Source organism: Mus caroli, chromosome 9, assembly GCF_900094665.2.
Source record: "Mus caroli chromosome 9, CAROLI_EIJ_v1.1, whole genome shotgun sequence".
NCBI classification, from domain to species: Eukaryota; Metazoa; Chordata; class Mammalia; order Rodentia; family Muridae; genus Mus; species Mus caroli.
Window position 1 is genome coordinate 38556017 of NC_034578.1, and position 21320 is coordinate 38577336.

General features: G+C 41.7%; 1 long non-coding RNA gene across 1 annotated transcript in view; it reads right to left on the bottom strand.

Moving 5' to 3' along the window:
* Positions 1 to 1445: 1445 nt before the first annotated feature.
* Positions 1446 to 21320, bottom strand: part of LOC110300998 — a 56569-nt gene continuing 36694 nt past the window's right edge. The window contains exons 4-5 of the long non-coding RNA XR_002378655.1: positions 6302 to 6375; positions 1446 to 3980 (exon numbers count right to left, since the gene is read on the bottom strand). This is a non-coding gene — a long non-coding RNA (uncharacterized LOC110300998). The remainder of the gene's footprint in view (positions 3981 to 6301; positions 6376 to 21320) is intronic.

Consider the following 21320-nt stretch of genomic DNA (forward strand, 5'->3'; position numbering starts at 1 on the left):
AATGACTTTTAAAGTGATTTTTTTTAGAAAAAAAAAAACACAACAGGAACAAATAAAAAGTTCATAAGTCAGGAACCCAGAGTTGCAAACTTGTGTCTGTCTGGTTTTGACAAGCTCTATGACCTTCACGGAGTCACTTGCACCTCTGTGCCTTAGCTCTCTTTTCTGTAAAATTAGGTAGTTGTTGGATTAACTCAGTCACTCTAAACTTTATCACCCTGCTCAGAAGCTTGGAAAGGTGGGGATTTCTGTCTTTATAAAGCCCAGTTTCTGGTTCAGTAAATCTTTACTGGGCTGATTCTATAGCAATTTCCTTCAACTTGGAACATTTCATCCTGTAGAATCAGGAAGTAAACAAAACTTACAGGATCCAGAAAGTAACCAACTCAGAAGTCTCAGGAAGATTACAGGATTCACAAGCCTTACACCCATACTCACACTTTCCATTCCCCAATACTCCAACACCCCAACATCCTTCCCCTCCAAAAACTAGCTGGGGAGAAGAGCCTTTCTGGAAGGCTGACTGCCTGCAAGTCAGGCAGGGAGCTCATAGTGTGGGGTGCAGCCTTGGTGAACTGTCAGCTATACCAGACAGAGATTTTAGTGATGCAAGTGTCTTTGTTTCATTCATGCTCATGTAAGTAAACTTAATAAACTATTGTGTCTCTCAGCTAGATCAGGGTGGACATGTTCCACTGTTATTACTGACCTCTCTGGGCCACATTGACATTCATTCGTCTCTCGCTAGAAAAAGTCACAGAGTGTTGCCAGCTTTTGGGTGGTGCTACTGGTAGGTGACATTTACTTTGGGAACTACTGGACTCAATGTTCTTCAAGTTTGCTTCCCATTCATAATTCTTTGTGTTTGTGATTCAACTACACTGCTTTAAAATGACATTTTAAATATGTTTTTTATTAGGTATTTTCTTTATTTACATTTCAAATGCTATCCCAAAAGTCCCCCATACCCTCCCCCACTCACTCCCTTACCCACCCACTCCCACTTCTTGGCCCTGGCGTTCCCCTGTACTGGGGCATATAAAGTTTGCAATACCAAGGGGCCTCTCTTCCCAATGATGGCNGACTAGGCCATCTTCTGNTACATATGCAGCTAGAGACACGAGCTTTGGGGGTACTGGTTAGTTAGGATTGTTGTTTCACCTATAGGGTTGCAGACCCCTTTAGCTTCTTGGGTACTTTCTCTAGCTCCTCCATTGGGGGCCCTGTCTTCCATCCAATAGCTGACTGTGAGCATCTACTTCTGTGTTTGCCAGGCAAACAAGAGACAGCTATATCAGGGTCCTTTCAGCAAAATCTTGCTGGCATATTCAATGGTGTCTGCGTTTGGAGGCTGACTATGGGATGGATTTTTACTGTTATTTGTGTCTACTTTACCATCATCTGTTAAAGACTTTGTTGTCTATAGCATACCTTTTCAGACAAACCATAAGCTAGTACAAATATTTATTGATTTATTACCATTTGATATATATTGTGCTAAGTACAAAACTCTATGTATTAGTTAGGGTTTTACTGCTGTGAACAGACACCATGACCAAGGCAACTCTTATAAGGACAATTTTTAATTGGGGCTGGCTTATAGGTTCAGAGGTTCAGTTATTATCATCAATGTGGAAACATGGCAGCATCCAGGCAGGCATGGTGCAGGAGGAGCTGAGAGTTCTACAACTTCATCTGAAGGCTGCTAGCAGAATACTAGCTTCCAGACAGGTAGGATGAGGGTCTTAAAGCCCACATCCACAGTGACACATCTACTCCACCAAGGCTACACCTACTCTAACAGGGCCGTACCTTTTAATAGTGCCATTCCTTGGGGCAAGCATATACAAACCATAACACTCAAAACAGCTGTCATCAACAGTATCGTTTTCAGCCTGCTTTTTAGATACATCATTTCACTGATTTAGTTCAAGGGTATGATCTGATGTTACATGGCGAACAGTGGAAGGGAGGAGCACAATCTTAAAGCACAGATGGAGCAAATGGGCTTGAGAGCAGATGGACAAAGTCAGGACGGACAATTCAGAGAGAGGAATGTCATGAACAGTAGCCACCTTTTACGCTAGGGAGGGAGTTCAGCAGTCTTAGCATAATCTACCAGTGTGGTGGAAGGAAGGGGTGCTGGTTGTATGGTCGGGAGAAAGGGGAGAATGGATTCAGACATGCAGTTTAATTCCATGGGTTCAGTATCTTTGCTAGCTGTAGGTTTTAAGTTGCACCACTTATTGGGTAAGTGAACATGAGTTGGTGTTCATACGAGAAGGAGAAGCAAATAAGGCAGAAGAGACACTTAGCTTTGTACACAGTCAGCTTCTCTGGCATTGAACAACCCCTTAAGATCTCTCAGCATCCTGTTCTCTGTGCGTTGAAGACAGCATTCACCATGCTCATGATAAAGAAGTGAGAGTATCTGGTGCTCTGCTAGATGCAAAGCTCTGTTTGTACAAAATCATGAAAAAAAAACAACCCTCCTACTTGCATTACATTTTTGTGATCATTTTCATTTAAAAATTTTCCAATGTAGATATCCTATTTAGCAGTTGGTTTCAGTCCTTCCTCCAAAGGCCAATACCCTCCATGGAGACTTCTCTAGAATTTACTCAGGTGCCTGAGGCATGTCCTTAACTCTTGGCAACACTATGAATATGGAAAGGAAATCTTTTCCTCGCCATGTGATACCATAGGAATTTCTCCATGCATTCAGATAGGTTGTCCTCTCCGCATTGCTTGGGAACAGGAAACTCCCAAAGAGTGGGTCCCTGAACTGTTTTGTGGTAGAGAACAGTAGAGAGATGATATGAACAGAGAGGAAATCCAAGACATGGTCAAAATACGTGTAATTAATATACCCCAGGAGCTCAGTGGCTTCTGATTGGCGCCTAAAGGAATGAGGGAAGAGAGGGAAAACTCCAATCCAATTAAAGACGGTGAAGCTCAGGCTGAGGTCAACCTTGTACTCTAGGGATGTTTCACAAACCACTTGAGGGTGGATTTAGAAAGAGTTAATAAAAGCTTAACCCCTGACATTGGAAGTATGTTGTCAAGGAAAAATTGGATTCTTAGTCCAGAGAGAAGGTAAGAAACTTTGTCTCCAGTTTGATTAATAAATGCACTTAGAATCAGTATTGGGACATGGAGTCTTCTTTGAAAAGAGTGCTGTGGAAGCTAGCTAAATAAAGACTTACTGGTGTACTGGTTATAGCATCCTTTGAGCACATAGCTAAATTGAACTTGAAGGCAGCCAGGAAATGATTCAAAATTCAGAGGGGAATGTTTTTGAAGACTAGATAATAACAAATAATTTATATCTAGCTTCAGGGTATTAAGCAAACCCATCTCGGCAAAAATGTGCCTGTGCTTTGGTGTTTTGTTCAGATTAATAGTAAAATGGATAGATGTCCTATGGACTTCAACAGATAAACTAGGGTGGAGGTAGGTGGGAGGTGTTGGTTTTGGAAGCATGAGGTGTGGGGTAACTAACAGACCTCCAAGCGTCAGTATGAAAAAAGTCAATGAACCCCGCCCACCTCCAAACCCTAAGGTCCTAACCATGAAATGTTTAAATATTTCCAAACTTTCTGAAAATCCTGCCATCACAACAAACACAGCCAAATATCTGAAACATGGCAAGTCTTCAGAACTAACGGGTACCTATCACGGATAGGCTTGGGTGCTCTACCACCCTGGCTGTCCAGGTTCTGCCCATCATGATCCTGGCCATCCGGAAACCTTTCATTTAATTTATTACTATGCTTACCTAGCCCAACATCCTCACAGTTCCTTAATGTTGAGAAACTATTCATCTTGATTACAGAATCTCCCAGCATTCAATTTTGTTCCTCGTATTCCTTTCAAAATTAGTCTTGGGTGCATAGTTCCTTCCAATTCAGAACTGTTTGGCTAATCATGCATGGTAGAGACAGATGATTCCCAGAGTTCATCCATGAGCTGATTCTTGACTGAAAAAACAAGCACGGACAATCTGTTTAGCTAAGAATACCTCCTTACCCAGGTTCCTTTGCAGCTACATTCAATTTTGTGATCAAGCTCTGACCAATGAGATGCAAGCAGCAGTTGCCCGGTAAATAGTTTGTTCAAAAGTAACATGGTCTTGCTCAATCGTCCTGAGACCCAACCCTGCAGCGCGTGAGAGGCACCACAAAAGCCTTCAGTCAGAGATAAACTTGAGGGTGGAAATTCTGAGGATGATAACACTGGAAGATAGGAGAATATATCCCCCAAAATTCCACTGATCTATCACACTAACCCTGGACTGTCCAAGTAGGTACTGTAAATATACATAAAAATAAACATCTGTATGGTCAAACCATTATCCTGAAGGCATATTAGTTCAGACAATGGCAAGTCTGGTCTGTTGCCAACCATGCTCATTTCCACAGAAGGCTGCCTGAAGGTTTCAGCTTGATGTTTACAATAAAATTCCATCTGCTTCTAAGACTATTGTTACAGTTTTTCCTTGTCCGGAGACATTTCTTTAATCAAGTTAATACACTCCAAATGTGCTAAATGTTCTCCTATTTCCAAAATTTACCACAGTATCCCAGGTGCTGTGATTTTCAGTTATCCCAGAGCATCTAGCAAATACCTTTCACTGGGACTTAAATGAATATACAAATAATAGAATAAAGATAGAAGTGAATTAAAGATTCTGTTAACCTAAATTTCTATTCAATGAAACAAAAACACATTCTGTTCTTGATACTCGCATTAGGTACTTATCTCATTGCTGTGGGAGAAAATACACCCCCTCCCCCCCCAAAAAAAAATTGAGGGAGGAAAGATTTACTTTAGCTTCCAGTTCAAGATTACAGTCCCCATAGCAAGGATGTCATAGCAGCAGGAGCTTGAGACAAATAATTACATGGCAGTCACAATCAAGAAGGAGAAGGTGTTAGATGCTAGTGCAGAACTCACTTTCTATATTTATACAGTTCAGGATCCTAGCCTAGGGAATGATTCTGCCCACATGGATGGCAGATCTTCCCATCTTAATTCATATAGTGGAGAAATTCCTTCACAGTCATGCACAGTTACTAACTGAGGTAGTCTGTCACAGATATGCCTACAGGGTTGTCTCCTAGGTGTCTCTGGGTATGATCAAATTAATAATCAATGTTAACCATCATAATAATCAAGCATGCTTGATAACCAAAAGTATTTTACAAGACCTCAGGTGATTTAATGGATCCTAAATTTGAGGGATACTCTGATCAAATGCTTGTCATCAGTTTTATGAGTTGTTCACAAATACAGAAGACACCACAAAGAATTCTTGTATAGATAGGATAATCAGCAAGTTATTACATGTAGTAAAATAAATATTGTTTCCCTTTTACTAAAGACTTCTCTGTCTCTAGTCTAGAATAATTACAAATAGTACTGATTGACAGAATTTTGATTGAGATTATCTTCCATTGGAGATTGGTCCCCAGGGCAGCAATAGTTATTTCACTCTATAAACTATTAGTCTGCTAGTGAATGCATGGCTCAGTGGACTAGTAGAAGGTAGAGCTAACTGTATGATGTGAGGCCTGGCTAGAAGAAGTAAGTCCAGGGAATACATTCAGAAGGGTCCATTTTGTTCCCAGCTCCCTCATTCCTTCCTTGGCACATACAGCATAGCTAGCAGCTTTCCCCTTGCCCTGCATGCCCTTGGCCACAAGGTACTGCCCAACTATAGACCCAGAAGTAACGACAACTAATGACTGAACACTCTTGAGCCACAACTCCAAATAACTCTTCTGTTCTTTAAGTGTTTTGTTCAAGATTTTTCATCACAGTAATGAAAGGCTGACTAACTCACTGATTCATGCTAATTATCTAAAGGTGCCTATCATGGGTCTCAGCCTTCTCTTCCCAAAGAAGAATGATTCACTAATTGCCATTCTTCACAAACCCCAATTTTCAGAGATTTTTAAAATATTCTTCTAATGCATACTAAATTGTTAGTATCCCAATTAGAAATAAAATCCAGAACCTTACATTATATCTACTGAGGAAACAAGACTAGATGCCTCAACACATCAAGTTCTAACTTCTTTCACATACAGCATATTCCATTTAAGTGTTGATTTATTACTGCAGTTTTGATGTTAGTCTCATCTTTAACTCTGTTTTCTTTAAACATTATAAAATACATTTTTAAAACCATACAAGTTAAGTTAAAAAGAAAACACTTAATAACAAAAATCACAGCCTGTTTGTATATTTGTATTTTTTACTTTAGGAATTGATGCTTTATTGTGCTGACCAGGCTGACCTCAAATAAACCTTTGGTCTCGGCTCCCTGTGGGTATTGGTTACAGTACATTCCATTGCATCCGGTTTCCTGAACTTAAAAAAAAAAGGTTTTAGTAATTTCTATACATGAATATTATAATTCCCTCCACTCCTTCTCCCCCCAAATCCTCCTCTGTCACCACTCCTCTCCTTTTAAATTACTAGTCTTTTACACACACACACACACACACGATCAGCTGAGTCCATTTCGTGTTACCCGTACATATGTGTGTCTAGGGGTGACTACTTGGGATTAGATAACCATCAGAAGGCTTGCTCTTGAAGAAGACAGATTCTGAATCTCCTTCCTCCCTCTCTGAGCAGCCGTTAACTAACTGCCTGTATCTCTTCATCTGGAGTGAGTCCTTGTGAATGTTCCTCCACTCATGTTGGCATTCCAGCTGATGTTGTCCTTGTGCATGTCTTATTTTTAAGTGCCCATTATGCTGAAATTTCGTGTGTGCAGCTTCCCTATTACATCTAGAAGACACTATCTTACAGCAGACTTCCTAGCCTCTGGTTCTTGCAAACTTTCTGCCCCTGTTTTCCAGAACATTCCCTGAGCCGTGGGTGTAAGGGCTGTGTTGTGGATGTGTTAACCAGGGTGGAGCACTCCACAATCAGCTGTCATAGGCATTCTGACCAGTTGGGTTTTTCTGTGATTCCACCTACCATAAAAAGAAGTTTCTTTGATCAGAAGTGAGACCTCCACTTATATATGGCATAAGAAGTAGTATTTATAATGCATTAAAGATTATACTGGTTTAGGAAAGTGACAATAGTACATTCTCCTCTAGGGTCCATGACCTCGGCAGCCATGAGTTTATAAAAGTCACAGGGAACATTTTATGTTTATCTAATAATACATATACAATATGTACTAGTGTATACACATACATAACCCAGAGTTTGAATGACACTATACTATTTGGGATAATAACACTCCTTCCAGGAGCCATGACTTTTAATAGGTAGGAACTATCCAATAAACTATCCAGGTGTGGAAAACATCCCTTTGAGCTTTGGATCAAGAAAATTCAAGATACTCTCAAAATAATACAGGGCATTTCTAATGCCCCTGTCTCTAGAACTTGAAGGGTAGGCCCTATTCCTGAAGACAGCACACCCTTCAGGCACAGGGCTAGTAGGTGTTCCCTTGGAACTGACCTGGAAGTCTCTTCTCTGAAGACTAGCTGATATACTAGCCAAAGGTGCTATACAAGCTAACAAAGTAGGAAAACAATCAGTAGCTCTATGTGGCTGCAAAACCTAAGAGCAAGAAAGGCCAGCATCACAAGATATCCACAATGGTACAACAGTGATACCTACATCCTGGGAGTCACCACTAGATGTCCAGTCGAATTTAAGGCTATCCTCAACAGGAAGAACTTCACATTTAATTCTGTAACGGTAGAGAACTGTCTATGGGTTGTGAACTTGTTTTAATCATGAGAAAGAAAAAAAAACTATGTCTGAGCTATGTCTTAACCTTTCCAGAAAGAACATTGTTGTTATCATTGAAAACCTAAAAATGTTCTAAGTAGTGCCCTGGGTTTGCTCTGTTATGAGTCTCAGATGCCATCTGCCTGTAGAAAGACTTCTTCTGGCTCAAGTGACAGCATCTCAGAGCACCACAGCCACCATCTTTCTGTTTGTTCCTGGCTTGCATTGCAGGTGTTTCTCTTCCTTTGTTCCTGGCAGCAGGGATTCATATTTCCACAACACCTAGTACAATGAAAACTTCGCGCTGGGCACTAAAGAAATATTTTTACATAAATAAGTCAGAGATTATTTCTTTGGACAGAGAACAGTACAAGATTGGATTTCGTCGGAATGAGTCCGGTTAGACAAGCCAACAAAGTACCCATGCTTTTCTTACTATCTTTAGGCGAATTGTAGAGCTCCCACTGGGATTGTCCCAACAAAGGAGTTGACCTAGTTTAACAGAGTATAAATATAGTGTGTCCCCAAAGGTCTCCAAACACAGGATTCACCAAAGTGTATCTTCAGTGCTTCAAGTGATGCTACTAACAGAGATCGACCCACTTAATGTGAGCCTTCCCACACAAAGTGAATTTGAAACCAGTATCACTCTGCAGAGTTCTTGCTGTCTACTGGCCAGCAAGATTTCCTCTTTTTTATTTTTCTGTGAATGGCCTTTGAAGAGTTTGTACTGAACAAAGACTCAAGCTCAAAAGACTCTCAGCAACAACAAATGTACTAAAATTGTGTACTTTCAAGGAAAACTGAGGTGAATGTAGAAACAGAGACCACCCAACATTAGTCTTTCTGATCATTTCATAGTTTCGGTTTTTATAACCCTCATTTAGAATGCTGCATCTTCTAGCTATTTCATCTGAGGGTAGCTAGCTGCCAGCGGAAGGGCATTATCACTGTTTATAGTCTCACAGAGTGCCCATAAACATTGGTATCTCAGCAAAATTATCATCCAGATTATGTAGTTTTAGCAGAAGGATACGTTTGTTAAAATAGACAAGGGTAAACCAGCAATATTTTGTCCCAATTAAAACAGGAGTAGATGATGCAAAAAACTATTGATGCTGCCTCCTGCACCTAGGGAAAGCACACACAGTATCCACATCCATTCTATGGGGTTACCCAGCTGAGAAAAGTTCTGCTTTAGTGACTAACAGGGATACTGTGATTCTACATCTCTTCCTCTTCTGTGCATCCCAGGGTTGTGCTGATGTCCCAAAGCTTCCTAAGACCATCTTGCAGTTGGGAGTGTTCCAGCCTTGGCTGGTCCAGAGTGTGGTCTGGCAGAAGAAGGACTGCAGAATATATATGGTGTGAGTGAAATGGGGTTCTTGTTTTAGTTTTCACTGTGAGGCTATAAAAGTCAGCAGAATAAAAACACAGCCTCCTCCCATGGAAGAACTGGATGGCTTCCAATCTTGCGCTACGGCTAACAATGCTGTGATAGAGATTCTTATATATCATTTTGCATGCACCCTAATATCATTCCAGGATGCATTTCTAGAAATAGAAGAGCTGGGGCAGAGGCTATAGGCATTTGTAACTTTAATACATATTACCAAATTGCCTTCCTTGGGGGATGACAACAATTAATATGTTCACCAGAGATGTATAAAAGTGACTGTTCAAGAAAAAGAGTCACCATCAGATAAAACATAGTCTGAGATTCTGGAGGTATCAGTGCACTGCTTTCATGCTTTTATTGGCATGTATTAACTATGTATAATAATGGGTTTCATTATGGCATTTTTATGCATGTAATTCAATCATATTGGTTCCCTGACCCCTCTCCATCCTTTCCCAGTGTTGGTGATCTCAAGCCCCTTCCCAGCAGCCTTCTCCTTCCACTGTCGACAGGACTCAAGGAGGTTCCTTGCGGTTATTGATTATAGTGTTAGAGAAAGTTTGCTTGCAGGATGCATGCGTTGTCAGTGACTGCACCAAAAAAAAAAAATGCCCTTCCCTCCTTCATCAGTTGCCATCTGTGTCTGTACTTCGAATATGTGGAGTTTGCACATCATGCATTCCAGAATTCTTGGAGAATGTTTGAAATTTGAAATATTCTTTGCTTATTTTCCTGTTCAGTTTTATAAAGATTTAAGGGTATTCCTGCTCTTGCTGCTGCTGCTTCTTGTTCTTTTTGTTCTTCCTCCTCCTCCTCCTCCTCTTCTTGGGAACAAGCCCCTTTTCTGGATACTTGTAAGGATTTAAATTGAATTTAACATTCACGTTTTTCTTTGCTAACTAGTAGGCCGTCATGATCAAGTTTTTCTCCGAGTTTCATGTACTCAAGCCTAACAATTTAATTTTTTTTAATTTGTAGTTATATTTAGAAATCTTTTTTCCCCATCCAAGCTTGTAATGGAATCGTTCCATATTTTCTCTTAGTGTTTTTGTGGTTTTATATCTTATGCTTAAGTTTAGATCCCTTTTGGAATTCATCCTGGTTTGAGGCCTGGGGAGAGGATCTGCTCAATCTAATCAATTTTATTTAATCACTTATCTTCCCCCTCTCATTTGAGGTAGTGCTGTTGATAACACTATATTTTTTTTCTAGGAATGTCATGCATGCATAGCATCATAGTCTTTTCATTATTAAGATTTTGAAATTAAATACTCCACTTCTCTTGCTTTACTCTTCACTTCAGAATTTTGCTAGATATATTAATTCATATGTTGATCTTAAAATCATCTTTTCAGGACTCTCTGGAGAATTGGCTCAGTGGTTGAGAGTACTGGCTGCACTTGTAGAAAGTTTGGTTCTCAGCACCCACATAGTGGCTCCCAACCATCTATAACTCTAGTTCCAGAAGATCCAATGCTATGCATGCTCTGAACTCTACAGGCACAAAATGGGACTCATACATTCATGAAAGTAAACATTCATGTGCATAAAATAAGTATTTTTCATTAATTATTTATTCATTTTACATCCTGATCACAGCCTCCCTCCCTTCTTTCCACCCAGCCCCACCCTCCCCCCCTTTCCCATGCACCCTCCCCCTTCTTCTCAGAGAGGAGGGATTCCCCTGTACCAACCCACCCTGGCACATCAGGTCTCATCAGAACTACACACATCCTTTCCCATAGAGACCAGACAAGGCAGTCCAGCTAGAGGAAAGGTATTCAAAGGCAGGCAACAAGATAGAGTTCACTCCAAATGTTGGGGGACCCTCATGGAGACCCAACTGTACATCTGCTACATATGTTTATGGGGCCTAGGTTCAGCCCCTGCCTGCTCTTTGGTTGGTGGTTCAGTTTCTGTGAGCCCCCACAGGCCCAGGTCAGTTAACTATGTAGGTCTTCATGTGATGTCTCTGACTCCTTCGGCTCTCTCAGTCCTTTTCCCGACTCTTTCACAAGACTCCCTGAGTTCCATGTAATGTTTGGTTTTGGGTTTCTGCACCTCTTTCCATTGGCTTCTGGATGAAGCCTCTTAGATGACAGTTGTACTCCTATCTGCAAGCATAGCAAAGCATGGTTAATTGTGTCAGGGGTTGGTTCTCTCCCATGGGGTGAGTCTCAAGTTGGGCCAGTCATTGGTTGGCTCTTCCCTCAGTCTTTGCTCCATCTTTATCCCTGCATTTCTTGTAGGCAGGGCAAATTTGGGGTCCAAGGCTTTTGTGAGTGGTTTGGTGTCCCTCCCCTTCCACTGGAACTCTTTCCTGGCTATAGGAAATGGCCACTTCAGGTCACCCTCGTCTAGGAGTCTCAGGGTCACCCCATATTCTCCCAAGAGGCTTCCCAGATCCCAGCTCTGTGCCTTGTCCCAGAGATGCAGCCCAACCCACCAATTTCCCTTCTCTCTCTCTCTCATCTCCACCATCCACCCATTCCCACCTCTGTTCTCCTCACCATTCCCTTTCCCACTCAGTCTCCTCTCTGCATCCACTTCCAATGCCTATTTTAATTTCCTTTCAGAGTAGGATTCAAGCATCTTCCTTTGGGCCCCCTTAGCTTCTTTGGATCTGTGGATTATAGCATAGTTATCCTGTACTTTATGTCTAATATCACTTATGAGTGAATACATACCATGTGTGCCTTTCTAAAATAAGTCTTTTTAAAAATTGTTTTTAGATCCTGCCTAACTTTTAAAAAAATGTAGGTTCATGTGTGCACATGCAGGTGAGTGTGAGTGTGAGTCTGTGTGTGTGTGTGTGTGTGCGCGCACACGTGCAATGGAGGTTGGAGGACAACCCCAACGATTAATGGTTCCTCGTTTTTCACCTTGTTCATGAGTGGATCTTGAACATAAGTCAGGCTAGATGGCCTGGCACCTTCTAGGCCATCTTTTATCTCTTGGCTTTGCTTTGTCAAAAGTTCTAGGTCCATCTGTATGTTAAAGTCAATGATAAATAGCCATCTCTTAACCTCTCCACAGAGCTCCAAGATTACACACATGTGCACTCTGAATATCCTGAGAATCCACTTCTTGCTTGTGGGAGAAGTGCTTTAAAATTGAGCCATTTCCCCAGATTTTGTCCAGCTTTTATGAAAATGTTGATATTTCCAAGGCATTGATCTTGGAAATCAGGTTAGAGCTATTGACACCTTTGTGATGTAGGGCTCCCTGGTCTAAAATACATTTCCTTTCTAATTATGAAACTTTTGCTACTTTTAGTAAATTTACCAAGTTTTCTTAGTGCATCTCAGATTTTGCACATCAGGTTTTCTTTATAGCTATCTTATGTTCTGTGGCCCTGGTACAAATGGGACCTTCTCATCTCGTCTTCACATTGATTATTATTTGTAGGAATGATAATGCTGGTTTAACTTTACTGATCACGTCCTCCTAGCAACTTGCCTTGTCAATTTGCAGTTTCATTCAGATAATTAAACTGAGCTTTCTCTCTCCCCTCTCTACTTGCCTTCTTCCTCTCTGTCTCTCCCTCCCTGAATGGGAGATAGCTAATCCTTATCATTTTAATAGTGATAACTGTGGGTAGTGTTTTTCTTCGGAATGAGACTTTGTCTGTGGTCTTCTAATTAAGAATGGTGCTCTATGTGGGGCTAAGACAAATATACCCCAGGATATTAAGAAATCAACTATCATTTTCACCTTATTTTATCATACTTTAAAAAATCAAAATGCTGGTTATTTTTAATTCATGTTTGTGGAAATAAAACTTCTATACATCAACATTCAGATTTTTTAAGCATAGCACTCAGAGAATATTTGAAATATTAAAAATATTCAAAATGCATAAAGTGTACATATAACCGTCAGTTTGATGAGTTTTGACATGAGCCTATATAAACACAAACATTAAAAAAAAATTGTGTCATCTTCCCAAAACATTTCTTCTTACTCCACTATAAGCCCTCATCTTAGTCAGGGATGGTATGGCTGTGATCACACACCATCACAAAAAGCAACTTGGGGAGGAAAGGATTTATTTAGCTTATCCTTCCACATCACAGTTCATTATCAGAAGACGTTGGGACAGGACCTTAAACAAGGCAGAATCCTGGAGATGGAAGCTAATGCAGAGTTCAGGAGGAATACTGCTTACTGGCTCGTTCACTGACTTGCTCCCCATGGCTTGCTTAGCCTGCTTTCTTATAGAACCCAGGGCCACCAGCCCAGAAGTCGCCGCACTATGCACAGTGGGCTGGGCTCTCCCCCATTAATCACTAATTAATTAAGAAAACACCCTCCAGGCTTGCCTGATCTTACGAAGGCATCTTCTTAATTGAGGTTCCTGTCTCTCAGATGACTTTATTTTATGTCAAATTGACATAAAACTAGCCAGCACAGGCCCAGCCTCCCAGCCTGGCTCACAGGCCCACCCTCCCAACCTGGCTCACAGGCCCAGCCTCCCAGCCTGGCTCCCAGGGAACCAATGATGAAGCTGCATTTCCTGAACTTTATAAATTAAGTCAAACATCACACAAGACCAGTTTTTTTTTTGATTTTCTATATAATCTTCAGTGTGTGACAGGAATCAGATTCCTCCAGGCTGTGTACCTTCTGGGTTTTGTAATGTGCTTCTTTACCCAGTTCCATAAAGAAAATCTTCCAAACCCTTGTTCAGTGGAAACGTAGTGGACCAGGGAGCTGTTCTTCAGTTGTGATTGTATGTGTTAGAATATCAGTGCACATGCTCACATGGTTCTAATCTCTGAAAAGCTACGCGATTAAATGTATCAGAGACCTTTGTCATACGGAAACTATTTTGTTCACTTCCTAAAACCACCTGATCATTTTTGCATTCTTTTCATTATTTATGCCAGCATCCACTTGCAAATATCTTGCTTAGGAATTAATGACATTCATCATCATTTTCCAACACAGTGATCTTAAGACTAACGTGGTCGTAAATATTGGGATTTCTGAACTAATTTGAAAAACTTATGTTTTTTCCTTTGGAACTATTTAATAACATTAGAATTACATGTCTCTCAAAGTTTACATAAACTTCATCCATAAAACTTTGGGGACTTAGTGCACTTCTCCTTGGGCTATCAAAGAAAAACAATTCATTTCTATTTTCATTTCCACTCTAGGATGACTATTGATAAATCATAGATCCCTAAGGTAACTTCTTTTTGCACCAAGCCACATACGATTAAATGGAGCCTTCTCATCAGAGTATTTTTGCATTACTATTTATGAAATTGGCACTCAGTTTGTTTCTATGTAGTGACATTCTCCTAGCTTCACTGACTAAACTGAATTATACTTAATCAGTTGTATTGTTCTTGTTTTCAGGGTGCCAATTCTTTCCATGCATTAGCTTGTCTTTCTGTGATGGTGTTTCCTAAATCAGTGACGCTGCTTAAAACCTACCTTTCTCTTAAAACTTTACTCTCCTGCTTCCCTTAATTTATTGGTGGCGTTTGAATTATCTGTTTGGATTCATGGTTGATTTTCATGTTTAATTACATATTCTACAGTTTCTATTTAAATTCCAGTGTAGTATTTTTTATTGTGTTTCTTAGATTTTAAAATCCAATTTCTGGGAAGACATCCCCCTCCTTACTCTGTTGTGAAGTCCATGTTTGCGCTCATTCTAGTGCCTTTGTGTTTCTTTTCTTGGTTCTTGTATTTCTGGCTTGTGGTGGGGAGAAGGTGTCACAAAAGTTTTTTTTATTTAAAAAAAAAAAGTGTTAGAGCTGGTGATGGTGGTGCACATCTTGAATCCCTTAAGGCAGAGGCTGGTGGATCTCTGAGTTCAAGCTCTACCTAGTCTACAGAGTGAGTTCTAAGATAGCCAGGACTACAAAGAGAAACCCTCTCTTAAAAAGCCCAACAACAACAATAACATTGAAATTATTATTATGAATCTTTTGAGATTATAATTACATCATTTTTCCTTGCCTTTCATCTTGTTAAAGCTCCCATTTACCTTCCCCAACCTGGCCCACATCATCCCAGCTCTCTTTCATATTCAGTGCCTCTGTGTGTGTGTGTGTGTGTGTGTGTGTGTGTGTGTGTTCGAGGATGACTGTTTTGTATTGGGTGATCAGTTGGTGTGCTCCTCCCTGGGGAAGACCGTTTCTCCAGCTCTCAGCTCTCCTTAGTTGCCTGTAGTTGTCTACAGTTGAGGGCTCATGAACTCTGCTGCTTCCATGTTATCATGCCTATTACTGGTCTCTCTCCCTTCCTCCCTCCAACCCCCTCTGTTTCAGATTTTGTCCAGATTAATGAGACTTCACGAGTGTATCTCCTCTGGTAGGAGACACAATCTTACAGCATCGTCTTGTCCCTCTGGATCTTACATCTTTCAGCCTCCTCTTCTGAAGTGATTCCTGGGCCTTAGGTGCTGGAGTTGTAGATGGGCCAGTACTGTGCTCCACAAATCTGCATTTTTGATCCACTGTGGTTTTCCTGTAATGGTCTCCATCTGTTGCAAAGAGAAGTCTCCTTGCTAAGGAGTCAGAACTACACTTATCTGTGGGTATGAAGATAAATATTTAGTATGTAGTTGGGGATTATACTGGTCTAGTTAAATGGCCATTAGAGGTTCTCCTCCAGGATCCATGATTTCATTATCCGTGTATAGTTGACTAGATCTCCAGTGCCAGACATAACTTCCCTCGTGTTGAGTAGACACAATAGTTCTTTCTAACTGGTATATTGCTGTGAAGTCATAGATACATTCTTTGTTTTAAAAATCACTATTGATATATGTATATATGTGTGTATGATGTATGTGTATGAGTAAGTGTGAGCATGTCTGCCATGGTACACAGGTAAAAATTAAAAGACAACTTTTATGAATCAGTTTTTTCCTTCCTTCTACCATGGACTCTGGAAACTAGATTCAGGTTGTCAGGTTTGTGTGCCAAGTGCTTTCAATCACTAAGACATCTTGCTGGTCCAGGAACGCCACCCTCCACCTGCTCTGTTTCCGTGTCTTTTATTATTCTTGTCTGTGCATAAGTTCCATTTCTGTGGTGCTTCTGATACATGGTCTCTCTCCGATTCATTTTTTAACACAGCGCAAGGTAAAGGTCCGATTTCTTTCTTGATTACTTTTATTTGGCATAGCATTTTCCTATAAAACAGCACTATTCGTTAAAAGACTCTCTTTGCCTCAGAACCACCCTGAAAACTATCATGCATGTGGATCTGTGTGTCTCATGCATGCGGATCCGTGTGTCTCATGCATGCGGATCCGTGTGTCTCTTTCCAGACTCCGGACTTTCCCACACCTGTTGTACCTCCCTCCGTATCTTGATGTCTGAATCTTTCTAAGTCTTAAACCAAACAATTGTATCCACCGGCATTTTCCCTTATTTTAAAATGTGCCTGGTTCTTTGCTGTACCTTGCATGTATGCATTAATTTTAGAATCTGATTTTCACAAAGAAAAAATACTATTGGGGTTCCTAATCAGCCTATGCGCAATCTGCAACGCAGTCTATGGAGATCAACACATTGCTGTCTTCCAATTCTTCAGCCTGGCACACCTCTCCACTTGAAAGAGGGTTTGTGATGCTTGTTGGTGGGATGTAATCCCTTCATTCTGTTTTTGTCAAAGCATTAGTCTTTTAGTGGTTTTGCTGTTATTCACTTCCTTTAATACTGTTTTAAAAATATGTATTACATGGGTTCTTGTGTGTAGATGCCTATGAAGTTCAGAAGAGGACATCAGATGTCCTAGGACTAGAGTTCCACATGGTTGTGAGCCACCATGCTGGTGGTAGAAACCATGTGGTACAAGCGCTCTTAACCACTGAGCCCCACTTTTTTTAATTAGGTATTTTCTTCATTTACATTTCCAATGCTATCCCAAAAGTCCCCCATAACCCCCCACTCCCCTACCCACCCACTCCCACTTCTTGGCCCTGGCATTCCCCTGTACTAAGGCATATAAAGTTTGCAGGACCAATGGGCCTCTCTTTCCAGTGATGGCCGACTAGGCCATCTTTTGATACATATGCAGCTAGAGACATGAGCTCCGGGGGGTACTGGTTAGTTCATATTGTTGTTCCACCTACAGGGTTGCAGACCCCTTTAGCTCCTTGGGTACTTTCTCTAGCTCCTCCATTGGGGGCCCTGTGGTCCATCCAATAGCTGACTGTGAGCATCCACTTCTGTGTTTGCTAGGCCCCGGCATAGCCTCACAAGAGACTGAGCCCCACTTTTAAACCCCAGCTCACACTTTCTTTTGAGAGAATGAGAGTTTATTTAAGGTTACAGTGTAGAGAATCCAGTGTAGCGGATGCATGATATTGGAAGCATAAGGTGTCTGCTCACATTGGGCCCACTGGAAGGTAGCAGAAACTTACTTGTTCTTACTTACTTTTGAATCAATTTACTTCTCCTGGGCATACTGTGATTATGTTTTTTTTTTTTCTTCACAGCTCCTAGCCCTCTGATCTTTAACTAGTACCCACAGTCCTTGTCCCTGTATCTCTGATGACTTGGCAGTTACACGTTTCTTTGATTTGAGTATGAAAGTATTTTTTGTGATAGATGAGGCTGGGAACTTTGTTAGTAATGAGGCTGGGGCTATCACCCAGCTCTATTCAGGGCAAAGTCTGTTACTGAAAGGAACAAATATTAGGGTAATTATTAGTAACCCCTACTCCTTCATATTTATGTAATAGCCTCCATTCTTTGCTAGCACTGTATTACAGTAGCCTCACTTATGTTGGTTTTGAAGTCTTTTGAGACAAGAAGCTCAGGACAGAACACATTAAAACCCACCCAACAAACTCCATCACTGTTAACTCCTGAGGAAACTGCTTTCTGCTGAGAAAGACCTTGCACACAGAGCATTTTCTGATTTGCTGTTTTTTCTTTCTTTTCTCCTTCCCTGATCTCCTGCCACATTCCTAATATATTCAGGTCACACCAAGACCCTGAACAATGACTGCTTACAAAAAGCAGTTGGAAGCCTTGACTAGGGGAGATAAGACAAGGCAGGAGACATGGAGTGAGAGCAGGGCAGGAGTAAGGCCAACTCAGGGGTCTTAGGAGCTGGATGTTAAAAGAAACCCAGAGATCCAGAAACAAGACAACAACAGAGTTTGTGGGAACTCCATGTTAGGGAGGAAGTCAAGAATGTAGCCTGGTAGCTAGAGTATCAACTCCAGGGCCCTGTGAGTGAGTGCTTGGGACAGAGGTGGTTCTGAATTTTAGAGAAAATCTAGACTGGTATGTATGGATGCAGGGCCACCATTTGGTACAATGCTTAGGGAAATCTGTGTGTGTGTGTGTGTGTGTGTGTGTGTGTGTACACATACTATTATGAAGTCTAGGTTCGTAATATTAGTAAGTTGATTTGAGTCTTTAAAATGTTAAAGATAAAAGACAGAGAGATTTCTAGTAGGAACTCTCGCTGGCTTCGGAACATGCTAGGTGAACAGTGTCGAAACATACACTAAGCTTTGTCCTCCTGGAGCAGTGTCGTATTAGTGGCCATCAAAGCAGCGAGCTGACAGGCCTAACTTTCCCGTGGAGATGTTGTGAAAGGGGCGATTTGGGAAATGAGTGGGCTCGCTGGCCCCCATCAGTGTTCAATGCGCTACCCGGGAGCCAAAGCACCAGCCGTCGTAATTGCTGCATTTGTTTAGGGAGGTGCGTTCCCAGGCAGCAGAGCCTCATTTCAGCGCACATGCCTCTAATTTGATGTTTTTAAATTCAGCTCCAAGACTGTCGTCAGGCGCTTGTCCCCCTCTTTCCTTTAACACTGACCACCTTGTTCCCCTTTCTCCCATGAACAGAGGCAAGCAGTGTGCATTGAAAGCCAACAGCCTTTGTGTGGCTTGAGAAATCTGAGGCTGACATCTCCAGGCCCTTTTTGTCTCTCTCGCCTCTCTCGGGCCTGTGACCTGCCAACCAGGTTTGGCTCTCCCAGGCTTTCGTCATGTTGCATATCGATTGCTTTCCTTTCCTTTATTTGTAAGATGCTAAAGGACAGACCCTGCTGCACAGTGACAGTGGCTTTGGGCTGTGAGTAGGTCAGCCAACGTCCCTAGGTGCTCAGGTTCAGTGATACTTCTCTGGCTTAGCTGCTGTGACATCAGCAGCTCCTAAAGGACCCGATTGATTTCTTCCAGATTGCTGTTCTAAACTCTCAGATTCTTGTTCTGGGATTTCACTCTGCCTTTTCGAATGTTCCTTTTCTCTCTTTGTCTCTCTGTCTCTCTCTCTCTCTCTCTCTCTCTCTCTCTCTCTCTCTCTCTCTCTCTCTCTCTCTCTCTCTCTCTCGCTCTGCTTCTTTCCTTTCTTAGACCTTGTGATCCTTAGGTACTGGGTTTACTAATTACCCCCAATGCTGGCACCTGACAGCAGGTGGCCACCATTCTGTTAATTATGTCCCGGGGCTTAGAGAGGCTCTTCTAATGACATCTAATCATCTACCTCTGACTCTTGGGCTGAGAGCAGGTTGCAGGCACACGCTCTTTCCCTGAGCTCTTTGAATTTATTCTTACAGTCTAGCACCATGCCCGAGAGGTAGATGATAGACTTGCCGAGCACCAGGTTCCTTCTCTTGTGGCTGGGGAGTAGTCATGCCCTAAATGCAGGGAACCAGATCGACATAGAGTTGATTTACTAGTCAAACAAGCCAGCTTCAGAAAGTGTAAGCCGGAGATCGGCAGAAGATTAAGACTCTCCTCTAGTCCCCCTCAATCCACAGGGTCATTTAGCACAGATCTGCCACTTTCCACAGTCCAATGTAAAAAGTAGAAGGAGATGTGTTTAATTCTTCCACAGGGGAGTAAAGAAGACTGCTGTATAAAGTGTGCAAGGCCTGGGCTGCCAGAAAAGTCAGTGTAAATCCTTGTAGTGTTCTTCCCATGAGCGAATGGGCCTCTGCCTTTCATCCAGAAAACAGGGAAAATATCCCTTTTGAGCTTGTTTGAAGTGCAGCCAAGAGAATTAATTGTGCATTATTTCCAGAAGGTTTGGTATGCCATGGAGGCAGGTACTGTGTGCATATATGTGTACAGACAAAGGTAGATAGATAGAGCAATAAGCCTTCACTGACTGCTTCAAGACATGGACACTGGAAGAAATGAATTATGGGTAAGGGGAACTGTCAGGCAGGGAGTTTTTGGTCAATTTGCAGGAACTTTAAAGCAACTGTGATGGATGTGGTAAGAGAGATCGATGGAGAACTATCAATAGGGATTTCACTGTGAAGATGTCATTGCCACCAGCTCACTAGTCCCTCCAATGACCACAATCTGAGCAAATTAAAAGGGGGAGTATGATTTCTCATGTAACAGTGGAAATAATAAATCAGTCACATACTCTCACAACAGAGGAGATCAGTTTTGGAGGTCAGGGACAGATAATCTTGTTCTGGGTGAATGTCGGAGGTGTCTTACCTGATCGACAATCATGATCATAGCTTTGGTGTGTCATTGCAGATGAGCCTAACAACACTCTTTACGATAGACAACCAGACCAAGTTCCCTTTTCATATGAGAGGTGGTACTCGGGGTCAGACTGTATACAATGGCCTAGAAGTGTACAAGTATAATCCTGGCTTATTGTTCTGAGGGTAGATTGTGTCTGGCTGCTCTCACCTGTCCTCATCCTTCAGGAAACCCTCTTTTTGTTGCCCCCCCCCTCCCACCAATGGCTTGATGCTTGCATGTCTGTTCTCCTCGGTAAAACTTTAGCCCTGAGTCAGCATATATTCCAGGGCTTTCTTGAGTGATATATGGTGTGGCCCTGGCAGGTCTCCAGGCCTCTCCAACTGATGCCACCTAGAGCTTCTTGTCATTGCCCCCATCAAAAGGAAGTTCACAGACAGAGGGTGAGAAGAAAGAAGTAATCTGGGAGCTGCCTAAACAAATGTATACTGAAATTCCAGGCAGCTGTGCAGCCCACCCCAATTTAGGATAATTCAAACTTTCTTGCTGAGTTCACTGGTTATTTGTTGACCATCCAGCCTGGTGTCGTTGCAACAACTCTCCAGGGGGACTTTTAATTTGTATTTGATTTTTGCTAGATCTTCTTTTTCATCTTTTTCTCCCCTAATTATTGCATTCTTTTCTCTCTCTCTCTCTCTCTCTCTCTCTCTCTCTCTCTCTCTC